The 14,356-nt window shown below is 37.9% G+C and overlaps 1 long non-coding RNA gene across 5 annotated transcripts in view; it reads left to right on the top strand.

The window, feature by feature from the left end:
- Positions 1-3,549: 3,549 nt before the first annotated feature.
- Positions 3,550-14,356, top strand: part of LOC309692649 — a 32,634-nt gene continuing 21,827 nt past the window's right edge. For 2 of the 5 annotated variants that reach the window (XR_014272387.1, XR_014272388.1), the window contains exons 1-4: positions 3,550-3,648; positions 3,881-3,961; positions 5,479-5,660; positions 5,755-6,883. This is a non-coding gene — a long non-coding RNA (uncharacterized lncRNA). The remainder of the gene's footprint in view (positions 3,649-3,880; positions 3,962-5,478; positions 5,661-5,754; positions 6,884-14,356) is intronic. The other 3 variants (XR_014272389.1, XR_014272390.1, XR_014272386.1) reach the window with 3 other exon arrangements.

The raw sequence follows: 14,356 nt of genomic DNA on the forward strand, positions 1-14,356 counted from the left end.
TGTTCCCAGCACGGGGACCTTGAGTTCTATAAGATAAAGCCACAAACATGTGTATCCGAGTCTCCTATCAAAAGTTACATTGATTTATATGAAGTTGTACAAAAACGCTTTCTTTCGCCAAGACAGTGCGTTTCTCACTGTTACATGCATTTGAATGGGGAACTCGACCGACACAAAGTATAGGTTTTCATTATGTGAATAACTTGGAAATCTTAGCTCAAACAGTTGCAAAACCTGTGTTCCCAGCACGGGGACCTTGAGTTCTATAAGATAAAGCCATAAACATGTGTATCCGAGTCTCCTATCAAAAGTTACATTGATTTATATGAAGTTGTACATAAACGCTTTCTTTCGCCAAGACAGTGCGTTTCTCACGGTTACATGCATTTGAATGGGGAACTCGACCGAAACAAAGTATAGGTTTTCATTATGTGAATAACTTGGAAATCTTAGCTCAAACAGCTGCAAAACCTGTTTGCCCAGCACGGGGACCTTGAGTTCTATAAGTTAAAGCCATAAACATGTGTATCCGAGTCTCCTATCAAAAGTTACATTGATTTATATGAAGTTGTACAAAAACGCTTTCTTTCGCCAAGACAGTGCGTTTCTCACTGTTACATGCATTTGAATGGGGAACTCGACCGAACCAAAGTATAGGTTTTCATTATGTGAATAACTTGGAAATCTTAGCTCAAACAGCTGCAAAACCTGTTTTCCCAGCACGGGGACCTTGAGTTCTATAAGTTAAAGCCATAAACATGTTTGTCTGAGTCTTCTATCAAAGGTTACAGCTATTCATATGAAGTTGTACAAAAACGCTTTCTTTCGCCAAGACAGTGCGTTTCTCACTGTTACATGCATTTGAATGGGGAACTCCACCGAAACAAAGTATAGGTTTTCATTATGTGAATAACTTGGAAATCTTAGCTCAAACAGTTGCAAAACCTGTTTTCCCAACACGGGGACCTTGAGTTCTATAAGTTAAAGCCATAAACATGTTTGTCTGAGTCTTCTATCAAAAGTTACAGCTATTCATATGAAGTTGTACAAAAACGCTTTCTTTTGCCAAGACAATGCGTTTCTCACTGTTACATGCATTTGAATGGGGAACTCGCCCGAAACAAAGTATAGGTTTTCATTATGTGAATAAGTTGAAAATCTTAGGTCAAACGGCTGCAAAACCTGTTTTCCCAGCATGGGGATATTGAAGTGTATAAGATAAAGCCATAAACATGAGTATCCGAGTCTTCTATCAAAAGTTACAGCTAATTTATATGACGTTGTACGAAAACGCTTTATTTCGCCAAGACTGTGTTTCTCACAGTTACATGCATTTGAATGAGAAACTCGCCTGAGACAAAGTATAGGTTTTCATTATGTGAATAATTTTAAAATCTTAGCTCAAACGGCTGCAAAACCTGTTTGCCCAGCACGGGGATATTGAGTTCTATAAGATAAAGCCATAAACATGTGTTTCTGAATCTTCTATCAAAAGTTACAGCAAGATCTATGAAGTTGTACGAAAACGCTTTATTTCGCCAAGACAGTGTGTTTCTCACAGTTACATGCATTTGAATGGGAAACTCGCCTGAAACAAAGTATAGGTTTTCATTATGTGAATAACTTGGAAATCTTAGCTCAAACAGCACGGGGACATTGAGTTCTATAAGATAAAGCCATAAACACGTGTATCCGAGTCTTCGATCAAAAGTTACATTGATTTATATGAAGTTGTACCAAAACGCTTTCTTTTGCCAAGACAATGCGTTTCTCACTGTTACATGCATTTGAATTGTGAACTCGACCGAAACAAAGTATAGGTTTTCATTATGTGAATAACTTGGAAATCTTAGCTCAAACAGCTGCAAAACCTGTTTTCCCAGCACAGGGACCTTGAGTTGTATAAGATAAAGCCATAAACATGTGTATCCGAGTCTTCTATCAAAAGTTACAGCTAATTCATATGAAGTTGTACAAAAACGCTTTCTTTCGCCAAGACAGTGCATTTCTCACTGTTACTTGCATTTGAATGGGGAACTCGACCGAAACAAAGTATAGGTTTTCATTATGTGAATAAGTTGAAAATCTTAGGTCAAACGGCTGCAAAACCTGTTTTCCCAGCATGGGGATATTGAAGTGTATAAGATAAAGCCATAAATATGTGTTTGTGAGTCTTCTATCAAAAGTTACAGCAAGATCTATGAAGTTGATGAAAAACGCTTTCTTTCGCGCATGTTTATGGCTTTATCTTATAGAACTCAATATCCCCGTTCCGGGGAAACAGGTTTTAAAGCTGTTTGAGCTAAGATTTTCAAGTTATTCACATAATGAAAACTTATACTTTGCGTCTGGCGAGAACTCCATTCAAATGCATGTAATAGCGAGTAACGCACTAACATGGTGAAATAAAGAGTTTTTTCATTAACTTCATAGATCCTTCCGCCTGTGGGCCCCCCTCCTATCTGTAACTATCAAAACTCTCATATTCTAAAACTATCATCTCATATCAAAACTATCATAATCACATTATCTGACTTTATCAGTTATGACAATGAGAAACGATAAACAATTTGGCAAATAAATGACTTATAATTGTTCTTACCTGGTCCAGATGATCCACAGCCCCTTTGGATTTGTTATAATCCAGGATGATGTGGGGCTTTCTCTTCCCAGAGTCCTGGACTTGTAGCTCACGGTGCCTGGTGCCCAATAAGACAACATTTTTTCTTTGCTTGGGGATGTAGGAAACCACAGCCATATCCCCCTTGTAGCGACCTGGACGGGAGAGACGATTATCGAATCTTACTGCCCGATTAATTTGCTCAAATCTTTTTTTTTTGACATGGTAGCAGGAAACAGAAGAGCCCTGTCTCCCCATCCCACAGGCTTGTTGTCGTTTCATGTGAGACCTGTACAGGCCAGCCAGCATCACAAGCCCCATGTAAGCCTGCAACTCCTCCTCATCTATGTCCTTCCAGTCTTTTACTGACCTGTTGCCCTGCAGGTTGGTGAAATGCAGGATTAGCTGCATAATGTCCTCTGCAAAAAAAAGATGGAAAGTGCACACAGGGCTGCTGATCCTATGAATTGCATAATGGGTTGGTCCTGGGGTTAAAATGGGAGGAGGAAAAAATGGCAGGACCTCTTCATGTGTGGGTTGCCACATGATTTCTCCATTTTTAGATCTCCACTGGCCATCCTCCAGTCTTGTCTCTTCCTCCTGCTCTTCTTCCTCCTTCTCCTTCTCCTCCTCCGCACATGAGCTGCAAAGCTCCTCGGTGCCTGGCAAAAATTCTTCTTCGCTGTCAGAAGTATCTCCACTGCTTGTGGAGAGTGCAAAACTGCAGCAACAGCCTCCTCTAAACTGAGTGCACGCTTCATTGTGTCTGTGCAGAAATGACCACTCAGACCAGGCTGCAAAGTATTCTCATAGACTTCAAAGGTGCACCTGAATAAACATGCTACACCATATCCAATAAGAGAGAGGAGGCACACTCTTGATCAAGAAAAAACATAAACGCACGCCTTTGATCTCTCCCCCCCCCCCCCCCTCTCTCTCTCACACACACACACACGCACACACATGCACATACACACACAATACCATTTTATGGTGGTTAGCTGTTTTATTGTCATGCATTTTACAAGGTAAGATAACCATGTCCTGCATTCAAAACCACTGAAAATGTCTATCGTGGTGCTGTGCCTAATATTGTGCTGGTGTATGTTGGGTAATGGCACAGCTAGCGACTGGGTGACTTTATTCACCCGCTTCGGCTGTTATCAGTCCATACAATTGGGCGTTATTAGCACAAATCAGTCCCATAGATATGGACCAGCTCCTGCTAGATTGTTCAGAAGGTTGTTATCATCCATCCAGATGGAGGATCACTAACAGGAGCGTGGGAAGACTCCAGAATTCACTCTGGCTGGAATCCGGTGGATACAGCAGTGTTTACAGGTAAGACCGTTTAAACGGACAGCATTTATAGAACGACTATTAAAAGTCAGCGAGTGTCAATAATGTTAATGTGCTTATGTTAGTAATACACCGAGTGCTAATATAACAGCTTTAAGATGCATTTGTAGATGTTATTACGTGTTTTACCGTCTTTATGGTGCTAGCTTAAAGTTACGGTGTAAACGTTAGCTTATATTGGAGTAAAGCTGTTACTGTTTAAACGATGTTAGCACAGAATTCTGTTATGACTGACGAAGTTACTAGTTAATAAAGTTTCCAGTAAACTGTTTAATCGCAGCCACAGATTGACAGCAAATATCTCGATTAGCTTCAGTGCATCTGTAATAAATATGTGCAAGTTTCAGTGCTTCGTTTAAACTGTATGATACTTATACTGACCCAGGGTCAATGTAAAATACAATCCTAGCTGTGTGAACAAAGCCTGGCTCCTTTAATCCTGCATGAAAAACCTCAGGATGCAGGCTATTATTACTCTTTCCTGCTGGCACACCTGTCACACCTGAGAGTCAGCTAGAAACGTACAGTGACGTGGACATCATGCAAAGACTGCCAGACTCTGTAATACTGCAAATGATCAGTGACTCAAGTTAACACTAAACTTTAAACAGCACCTCTGTGTCTCTGTGTGCTGAACATTTAGGATTGAGTCAGGCTGCATCTGTGTTAGTCCTCTGACAGACTGGTGACCTGTCCAGGTGTGCTCTACCTATGACTACTGGGACAGGCTCTAGCTCCTGTAATAGAAATTTTCTGTTATTCTCATTTAAAGTATTTAAGTGCTTATGACACTGTTATAGACTGTTCAGTGAAAGGTTCTAAAACTAGATGAACTTACTTCAGCAGTTTGAGAAAACAACTCCCTTTACAGGTGCTGATAAGGCCAAGGGCACAAAACAGCATAACCACTAATCCGTTAGGTTTCATAGCGAGACACGTGAAGTGTGGTAGGATCAGTTTGTAACTTCCTCCCTCTTCCTTGGAATGCATAAAGGAGTAGGAGCACAACTTCTGTGGCAGAGCTGACATGACTGAACTGTAATGTTTGATGTGTGTTTGCTCTCCTGTGCGCAGTAATAAATAGCTTGATCACAGCTCTTTCTGTGTTGCAGACTTTATTTAAAAAATTCCACGACACCCCCCACCCCACTGAATTGAATATTCAAAAGACATTTGTTTAAATAGTTCTAGAAATCTGAGCTGTTGGTGTGTCCTTGGATTGTGTGGTAATAATATTAGAGCCTGCAATCTTTCTTACTGAATCTCTACTATGAGTCATGTTACCTGAGATTAATTCTATGTTTACCTGTCAGCCTGGACGAATGTGCTGTGTGAAGGAAATTAAATTAAATCAGATCTGAACTGCGTACATTTAAGGAATCTGTTCATATTTAATTGAAATATGAACCAGTGTTTTTTTTGATTGCTGATTCCAAGATAGTCTTTGTGGAAATCCTCTTTGGCTTTTTGTTATTTTAATTCTCTTTTATGTTTTCCAGAACAGTTCTCCACAGTCACTGTCCACATGGGTCAGTGGGACCAAGAAGCACTCTGCTAATGTGTGGACTCTGACCAGCAACATCCAGCAAGACCCAGACAGCGTTTTCTATCTCCCAGCTGGAGGTTTTTGTTTGTCAGTGACTGGAGAGTCAGATTTTTGTTGAGCTTCACACTTGCAGAGGTAAGTCAGTTTGCAGAGATCCCTCCTACCCTGGCTTTTATGTGCTAGATTTCTTATCTGAAACAGTAATATTTCAGTGACTGCTGATCCACAGGTTAATACACGCTACTGATCCCTGATAGGAGATCCAACAAAGAAGCCTGGTGGATGTTTGTTTACAGTCTGATGATGGGACATCATGCTCTGCATCTTCAAAGTTTGTCTCTTGATTATTATTCATACCCAGTAATGTGAAGTATGCTCATATCTACTATAACTGAACCAACCTGGTGCTCTTCATTTATGGAGGCTGTTGAGTCTGAATGTTGGATGTTGTGTATCTCGTGTTCTCTGGGCTTTGTTGTCCTCAGTCTTTTTGCAGGATCAGAAAGCAAAACCAGGAGGCACGTAAATGTTTCTTCTCCATGATGTTTCTTCAAATGTTTCTTCTGGATGATGATAAGACTGTGACACGGGATGCCACCTTTGGTCTTGTGATGAAGCAAAGCTCAGGAAGAAGTGTGATTAAATGGTACCCACATGTGTGCTGCTGAGAAGGATGTACAGGGGCACCTGCAGCCAAATCCAAGCTTCAGCTTAGTTGTAGTTGCAGAATGCTATAGGACTGAGACATCTAAGGCATCAAATGTTTGATTAAACAGAAGAAAAAGAGAAGTTTTTTCCCTATAATTATCACTTCTTAAAATCTGTAGCAACTTCAAGTCTTTCAGCATGCTGAGCATGCTCAGAATGTGACAATATATTTTTGTTCAATATTTAATTTCTTTCAGTTGCAATAGTTAAATGAAAAAAAAATATATATATATTCTTATAATTTAGCAAACGAATTTATCAAAAAAAATATATATACATATATCTGTATTAGTTTTAATAAATTAATTTGACACCTGTATTGAAAATACCATATTGTATTCATATAGAATCAGTATGGTATCATTGTTTGTCTGCTCACTGATTGTTGAAACTAAGAGCTAGTTTGATCTGTTTAGATCTAAAGTATCCAAAGTTGAGCTCTAATGTTTCTTCACCCCTGTGTGTGTGATATGTGATTCCTACATGCTGGCAGAGCAGCAGTTTGTGCTCACAGATGGTGACGGTGTGGAGAGACGGTGGTGTTTCCTCAGAAGAACCAGCAGAGTCACAAAGGACACCAGTCCATCTCACAGCCTTGACTTGCTGACTGATGTTCGTCTGCACTGCACAGAGGAAATCAACTGACCGAGGTTTGTCCAGTGACGTGTTATGAAATGTATATTTGTTTTATGCTTACAGATATGTTTTTCTTGACAGAGGCTCTGCAGAGGTTAGACAAAGCAGAGAAAATATGTGCTTGTAACAGTGAGAAACGCATTGTCTTGGCGAAAGAAAGCGTTTTTGAACAAATTCATATAAATCGCTGTAACTTTTGATAGAAGACTCAGACACACATGTTTATGGCTTTATCTTATAAAACTCAATATCTCCGTGCTGGGCAAACAGGTTTTGCAGCCGTTTGAGCTAAGATTTTAAAATTATTCACATAATGAAAACCTATACTTTTTTTCAGGCGAGTTTCCCATTCAAATGCATGTAACAGTGAGAAACGCATTGTCTTGGCGAAATAAAGCGTTTTTGAACAACTTCATATAAATCGCTGTAACTTTTGATAGAGGTCTCAGACACACATGTTTATGGCTTTATCTTATAAAACTCAATATCTCCGTGCTGGGCAAACAGGTTTTGCAGCCGTTTGAGCTAAGATTTTAAAATTATTCACATAATGAAAACCTATACTTTGTTTCAGGCGAGTTTCCCATTCAAATGCATGTAACAGTGAGAAACACACTGTCTTGGCGAAATAAAGCGTTTTTGAACAACTTCATATAAATCGCTGTAACTTTTGATAGAGGTCTCAGACAAACATGTTTATGGCTTTATCTTATAGAACTCAATATCCCCGTGCTGTGCAAACAGGTTTTGCAGCCGTTTGAGTTAAGATTTTAAAATTATTCACATAATGAAAACCTATACTTTGTTTCAGGCGAGTTTCCCATTCAAATGCATGTAACAGTGAGAAACGCATTGTCTTGGCGAAAGAAAGCGTTTTTGAACAACTTCATATAAATCGCTGTAACTTTTGATAGAAGACTCAGACACACATGTTTATGGCTTTATCTTATAAAACTCAATATCTCCGTGTTGGGCAAACAGGTTTTGCAGCCGTTTGAGCTAAGATTTTAAAATTATTCACATAATGAAAACCTATACTTTGTCTCGGGCGAGTTTACCATTCAAATGCATGTAACAGTGAGAAACGCATTGTCTTGGCGAAAGAAAGAGGTTTTGCAGCCGTTTGAGCTAAGATTTTAAAATTATTCACATAATGAAAACCTATACTTTGTCTCGGGTGAGTTTCCCATTCAAATGCATGTAACAGTGAGAAACGCATTGTCTTGGCGAAAGAAAGCGTTTTTGAACAACTTCATATAAATCGCTGTAACTTTTGATAGAAGACTCAGACAAACATGTTCATGGCTTTATCTTATAAAACTCAATATCTCCGTGCTGGGCAAACAGGTTTTGCAGCCGTTTGAGCTAAGATTTTAAAATTATTCACATAATGAAAACCTATACTTTTTTTCAGGCGAGTTTCCCATTCAAATGCATGTAACAGTGAGAAACGCATTGTCTTGGCGAAATAAAGCGTTTTTGAACAACTTCATATAAATCGCTGTAACTTTTGATAGAGGTCTCAGACACACATGTTTATGGCTTTATCTTATAAAACTCAATATCTCCGTGCTGGGCAAACAGGTTTTGCAGCCGTTTGAGCTAAGATTTTAAAATTATTCACATAATGAAAACCTATACTTTGTTTCAGGCGAGTTTCCCATTCAAATGCATGTAACAGTGAGAAACACACTGTCTTGGCGAAATAAAGCGTTTTTGAACAACTTCATATAAATCGCTGTAACTTTTGATAGAGGTCTCAGACAAACATGTTTATGGCTTTATCTTATAGAACTCAATATCCCCGTGCTGTGCAAACAGGTTTTGCAGCCGTTTGAGTTAAGATTTTAAAATTATTCACATAATGAAAACCTATACTTTGTTTCAGGCGAGTTTCCCATTCAAATGCATGTAACAGTGAGAAACGCATTGTCTTGGCGAAAGAAAGCGTTTTTGAACAACTTCATATAAATCGCTGTAACTTTTGATAGAAGACTCAGACACACATGTTTATGGCTTTATCTTATAAAACTCAATATCTCCGTGTTGGGCAAACAGGTTTTGCAGCCGTTTGAGCTAAGATTTTAAAATTATTCACATAATGAAAACCTATACTTTGTCTCGGGCGAGTTTACCATTCAAATGCATGTAACAGTGAGAAACGCATTGTCTTGGCGAAAGAAAGAGGTTTTGCAGCCGTTTGAGCTAAGATTTTAAAATTATTCACATAATGAAAACCTATACTTTGTCTCGGGTGAGTTTCCCATTCAAATGCATGTAACAGTGAGAAACGCATTGTCTTGGCGAAAGAAAGCGTTTTTGAACAACTTCATATAAATCGCTGTAACTTTTGATAGAAGACTCAGACAAACATGTTCATGGCTTTATCTTATAAAACTCAATATCTCCGTGCTGGGCAAACAGGTTTTGCAGCCGTTTGAGCTAAGATTTTAAAATTATTCACATAATGAAAACCTATACTTTTTTTCAGGCGAGTTTCCCATTCAAATGCATGTAACAGTGAGAAACGCATTGTCTTGGCGAAAGAAAGCGTTTTTGAACAACTTCATATAAATCGCTGTAACTTTTGATAGAAGACTCAGACACACATGTTTATGGCTTTATCTTATAAAACTCAATATCTCCGTGCTGGGCAAACACGTTTTGCAGCAGTTTGAGCTAAGATTTTAAAATTATTCACATAATGAAAACCTATACTTTTTTTCAGGCGAGTTTCCCATTCAAATGCATGTAACAGTGAGAAACGCATTGTCTTGGCGAAAGAAAGCGTTTTTGAACAACTTCATATAAATCGCTGTAACTTTTGATAGAAGACTCAGACACACATGTTTATGGCTTTATCTTATAAAACTCAATATCTCCGTGCTGGGCAAACAGGTTTTGCAGCCGTTTGAGCTAAGATTTTAAAATTATTCACATAATGAAAACCTATACTTTGTCTCGGGTGAGTTTCCCATTCAAATGCATGTAACAGTGAGAAACGCATTGTCTTGGCGAAAGAAAGCGTTTTTGAACAACTTCATATAAATCGCTGTAACTTTTGATAGAAGACTCAGACAAACATGTTCATGGCTTTATCTTATAAAACTCAATATCTCCATGCTGGGCAAACAGGTTTTGCAGCCGTTTGAGCTAAGATTTTAAAATTATTCACATAATGAAAACCTATACTTTGTTTCAGGCGAGTTTCCCATTCAAATGCATGTAACAGTGAGAAACACACTGTCTTGGCGAAAGAAAGCGTTTTTGAACAACTTCATATAAATCGCTGTAACTTTTGATAGAGGTCTCAGACAAACATGTTCATGGCTTTATCTTATAAAACTCAATATCTCCGTGCTGGGCAAACAGGTTTTGCAGCCGATTGAGCTAAGATTTAAAAATTATTCACATAATGAAAACCTATACTTTGTCTCGGGCGAGTTTCCCATTCAAATGCATGTAACAGTGAGAAACGCATTGTCTTGGCGAAAGAAAGCGTTTTTGAACAACTTCATATAAATCGCTGTAACTTTTGATAGAAGACTCAGACAAACATGTATATGGCTTTATCTTATAAAACTCAATATCTCCGTGCTGGGCAAACAGGTTTTGCAGCCGTTTGAGCTAAGATTTTAAAATTATTCACATAATGAAAACCTATACTTTGTCTCGGGTGAGTTTCCCATTCAAATGCATGTAACAGTGAGAAACGCATTGTCTTGGCGAAAGAAAGCGTTTTTGAACAACTTCATATAAATCGCTGTAACTTTTGATAGAAGACTCAGACAAACATGTTCATGGCTTTATCTTATAAAACTCAATATCTCCGTGCTGGGCAAACAGGTTTTGCAGCCGTTTGAGTTAAGATTTTAAAATTATTCACATAATGAAAACCTATACTTTTTTTCAGGCGAGTTTCCCATTCAAATGCATGTAACAGTGAGAAACGCATTGTCTTGGCGAAAGAAAGCGTTTTTGAACAACTTCATATAAATCGCTGTAACTTTTGATAGAAGACTCAGACACACATGTTTATGGCTTTATCTTATAAAACTCAATATCTCCGTGCTGGGCAAACAGGTTTTGCAGCCGTTTGAGCTAAGATTTTAAAATTATTCACATAATGAAAACCTATACTTTGTCTCGGGTGAGTTTCCCATTCAAATGCATGTAACAGTGAGAAACGCATTGTCTTGGCGAAAGAAAGCGTTTTTGAACAACTTCATATAAATCGCTGTAACTTTTGATAGAAGACTCAGACAAACATGTTTATGGCTTTATCTTATAAAACTCAATATCTCCGTGCTGGGCAAACAGGTTTTGCAGCCGTTTGAGCTAAGATTTTAAAATTATTCACATAATGAAAACCTATACTTTGTCTCGGGTGAGTTTCCCATTCAAATGCATGTAACAGTGAGAAACGCATTGTCTTGGCGAAAGAAAGCGTTTTTGAACAACTTCATATAAATCGCTGTAACTTTTGATAGAAGACTCAGACAAACATGTTCATGGCTTTATCTTATAAAACTCAATATCTCCGTGCTGGGTAAACAGGTTTTGCAGCCGTTTGAGCTAAGATTTTAAAATTATTCACATAATGAAAACCTATACTTTGTCTCGGGTGAGTTTCCCATTCAAATGCATGTAACAGTGAGAAACGCATTGTCTTGGCGAAAGAAAGCGTTTTTGAACAACTTCATATAAATCGCTGTAACTTTTGATAGAAGACTCAGACAAACATGTTCATGTCTTTATCTTATAAAACTCAATATCTCCGTGCTGGGCAAACAGGTTTTGCAGCCGTTTGAGCTAAGATTTTAAAATTATTCACATAATGAAAACCTATACTTTTTTTCAGGCGAGTTTCCCATTCAAATGCATGTAACAGTGAGAAACGCATTGTCTTGGCGAAAGAAAGCGTTTTTGAACAACTTCATATAAATCGCTGTAACTTTTGATAGAAGACTCAGACACACATGTTTATGGCTTTATCTTATAAAACTCAATATCTCCGTGCTGGGCAAACAGGTTTTGCAGCCGTTTGAGCTAAGATTTTAAAATTATTCACATAATGAAAACCTATACTTTGTCTCGGGTGAGTTTCCCATTCAAATGCATGTAACAGTGAGAAACGCATTGTCTTGGCGAAAGAAAGCGTTTTTGAACAACTTCATATAAATCGCTGTAACTTTTGATAGAAGACTCAGACACACATGTTCATGGCTTTATCTTATAAAACTCAATATCTCCGTGCTGGGCAAACAGGTTTTGCAGCCGTTTGAGCTAAGATTTTAAAATTATTCACATAATGAAAACCTATACTTTTTTTCAGGCAAGTTTCCCATTCAAATGCATGTAACAGTGAGAAACGCATTGTCTTGGCGAAAGAAAGCGTTTTTGAACAACTTCATATAAATCGCTGTAACTTTTGATAGAAGACTCAGACACACATGTTTATGGCTTTATCTTATAAAACTCAATATCTCCGTGCTGGGCAAACAGGTTTTGCAGCCGTTTGAGCTAAGATTTTAAAATTATTCACATAATGAAAACCTATACTTTGTTTCAGGCGAGTTTCCCATTCAAATGCATGTAACAGTGAGAAACGCATTGTCTTGGCGAAAGAAAGCGTTTTTGAACAACTTCATATAAATCGCTGTAACTTTTGATAGAAGACTCAGACAAACATGTTTATGGCTTTATCTTATAGAACTCAATATCCCCGTGCTGGGCAAACAGGTTTTGCAGCCGTTTGAGCTAAGATTTTAAAATTATTCACATAATGAAAACCTATACTTTGTCTCGGGCGAGTTTCCCATTCAAATGCATGTAACAGTGAGAAACGCATTGTCTTGGCGAAAGAAAGCGTTTTTGAACAACTTCATATAAATCGCTGTAACTTTTGATAGAAGACTCAGACAAACATGTTCATGGCTTTATCTTATAAAACTCAATATCTCCGTGCTGGGCAAACAGGTTTTGCAGCCGTTTGAGCTAAGATTTTAAAATTATTCACATAATGAAAACCTATACTTTGTCTCGGGCGAGTTTCCCATTCAAATGCATGTAACAGTGAGAAACGCATTGTCTTGGCGAAAGAAAGCGTTTTTGAACAACTTCATATAAATCGCTGTAACTTTTGATAGAAGACTCAGACAAACATGTTCATGGCTTTATCTTATAAAACTCAATATCTCCGTGCTGGGCAAACAGGTTTTGCAGCCGTTTGAGCTAAGATTTTAAAATTATTCACATAATGAAAACCTATACTTTGTCTCGGGCGAGTTTCCCATTCAAATGCATGTAACAGTGAGAAACGCATTGTCTTGGCGAAAGAAAGCGTTTTTGAACAACTTCATATAAATCGCTGTAACTTTTGATAGAGGACTCAGACAAACATGTTTATGGCTTTATCTTATAGAACTCAATATCTCCGTGCTGGGCAAACAGGTTTTGCAGCCGTTTGAGCTAAGATTTTAAAATTATTCACATAATGAAAACCTATACTTTGTCTCGGGCGAGTTTCCCATTCAAATGCATGTAACAGTGAGAAACGCATTGTCTTGGCGAAAGAAAGCGTTTTTGAACAACTTCATATAAATCGCTGTAACTTTTGATAGAAGACTCAGACAAACATGTTCATGGCTTTATCTTATAAAACTCAATATCTCCGTGCTGGGCAAACAGGTTTTGCAGCCGTTTGAGCTAAGATTTTAAAATTATTCACATAATGAAAACCTATACTTTTTTTCAGGCGAGTTTCCCATTCAAATGCATGTAACAGTGAGAAACGCATTGTCTTGGCGAAAGAAAGCGTTTTTGAACAACTTCATATAAATCGCTGTAACTTTTGATAGAAGACTCAGACAAACATGTTCATGGCTTTATCTTATAAAACTCAATATCTCCGTGCTGGGCAAACAGGTTTTGCAGCCGTTTGAGCTAAGATTTTAAAATTATTCACATAATGAAAACCTATACTTTGTCTCGGGTGAGTTTCCCATTCAAATGCATGTAACAGTGAGAAACGCATTGTCTTGGCGAAAGAAAGCGTTTTTGAACAACTTCATATAAATCGCTGTAACTTTTGATAGAAGACTCAGACAAACATGTTCATGGCTTTATCTTATAAAACTCAATATCTCCGTGCTGGGCAAACAGGTTTTGCAGCCGTTTGAGCTAAGATTTTAAAATTATTCACATAATGAAAACCTATACTTTGTCTCGGGTGAGTTTCCCATTCAAATGCATGTAACAGTGAGAAACGCATTGTCTTGGCGAAAGAAAGCGTTTTTGAACAACTTCATATAAATCGCTGTAACTTTTGATAGAAGACTCAGACAAACATGTTCATGGCTTTATCTTATAAAACTCAATATCTCCGTGCTGGGCAAACAGGTTTTGCAGCCGTTTGAGCTAAGATTTTAAAATTATTCACATAATGAAAACCTATACTTTTTTTCAGGCGAGTTTCCCATTCAAAT

Source organism: Aulonocara stuartgranti (genome assembly GCF_965226115.1).
Source record: "Aulonocara stuartgranti genome assembly, chromosome: 3".
In the NCBI taxonomy this organism is placed as follows: domain Eukaryota; kingdom Metazoa; phylum Chordata; class Actinopteri; order Cichliformes; family Cichlidae; genus Aulonocara; species Aulonocara stuartgranti.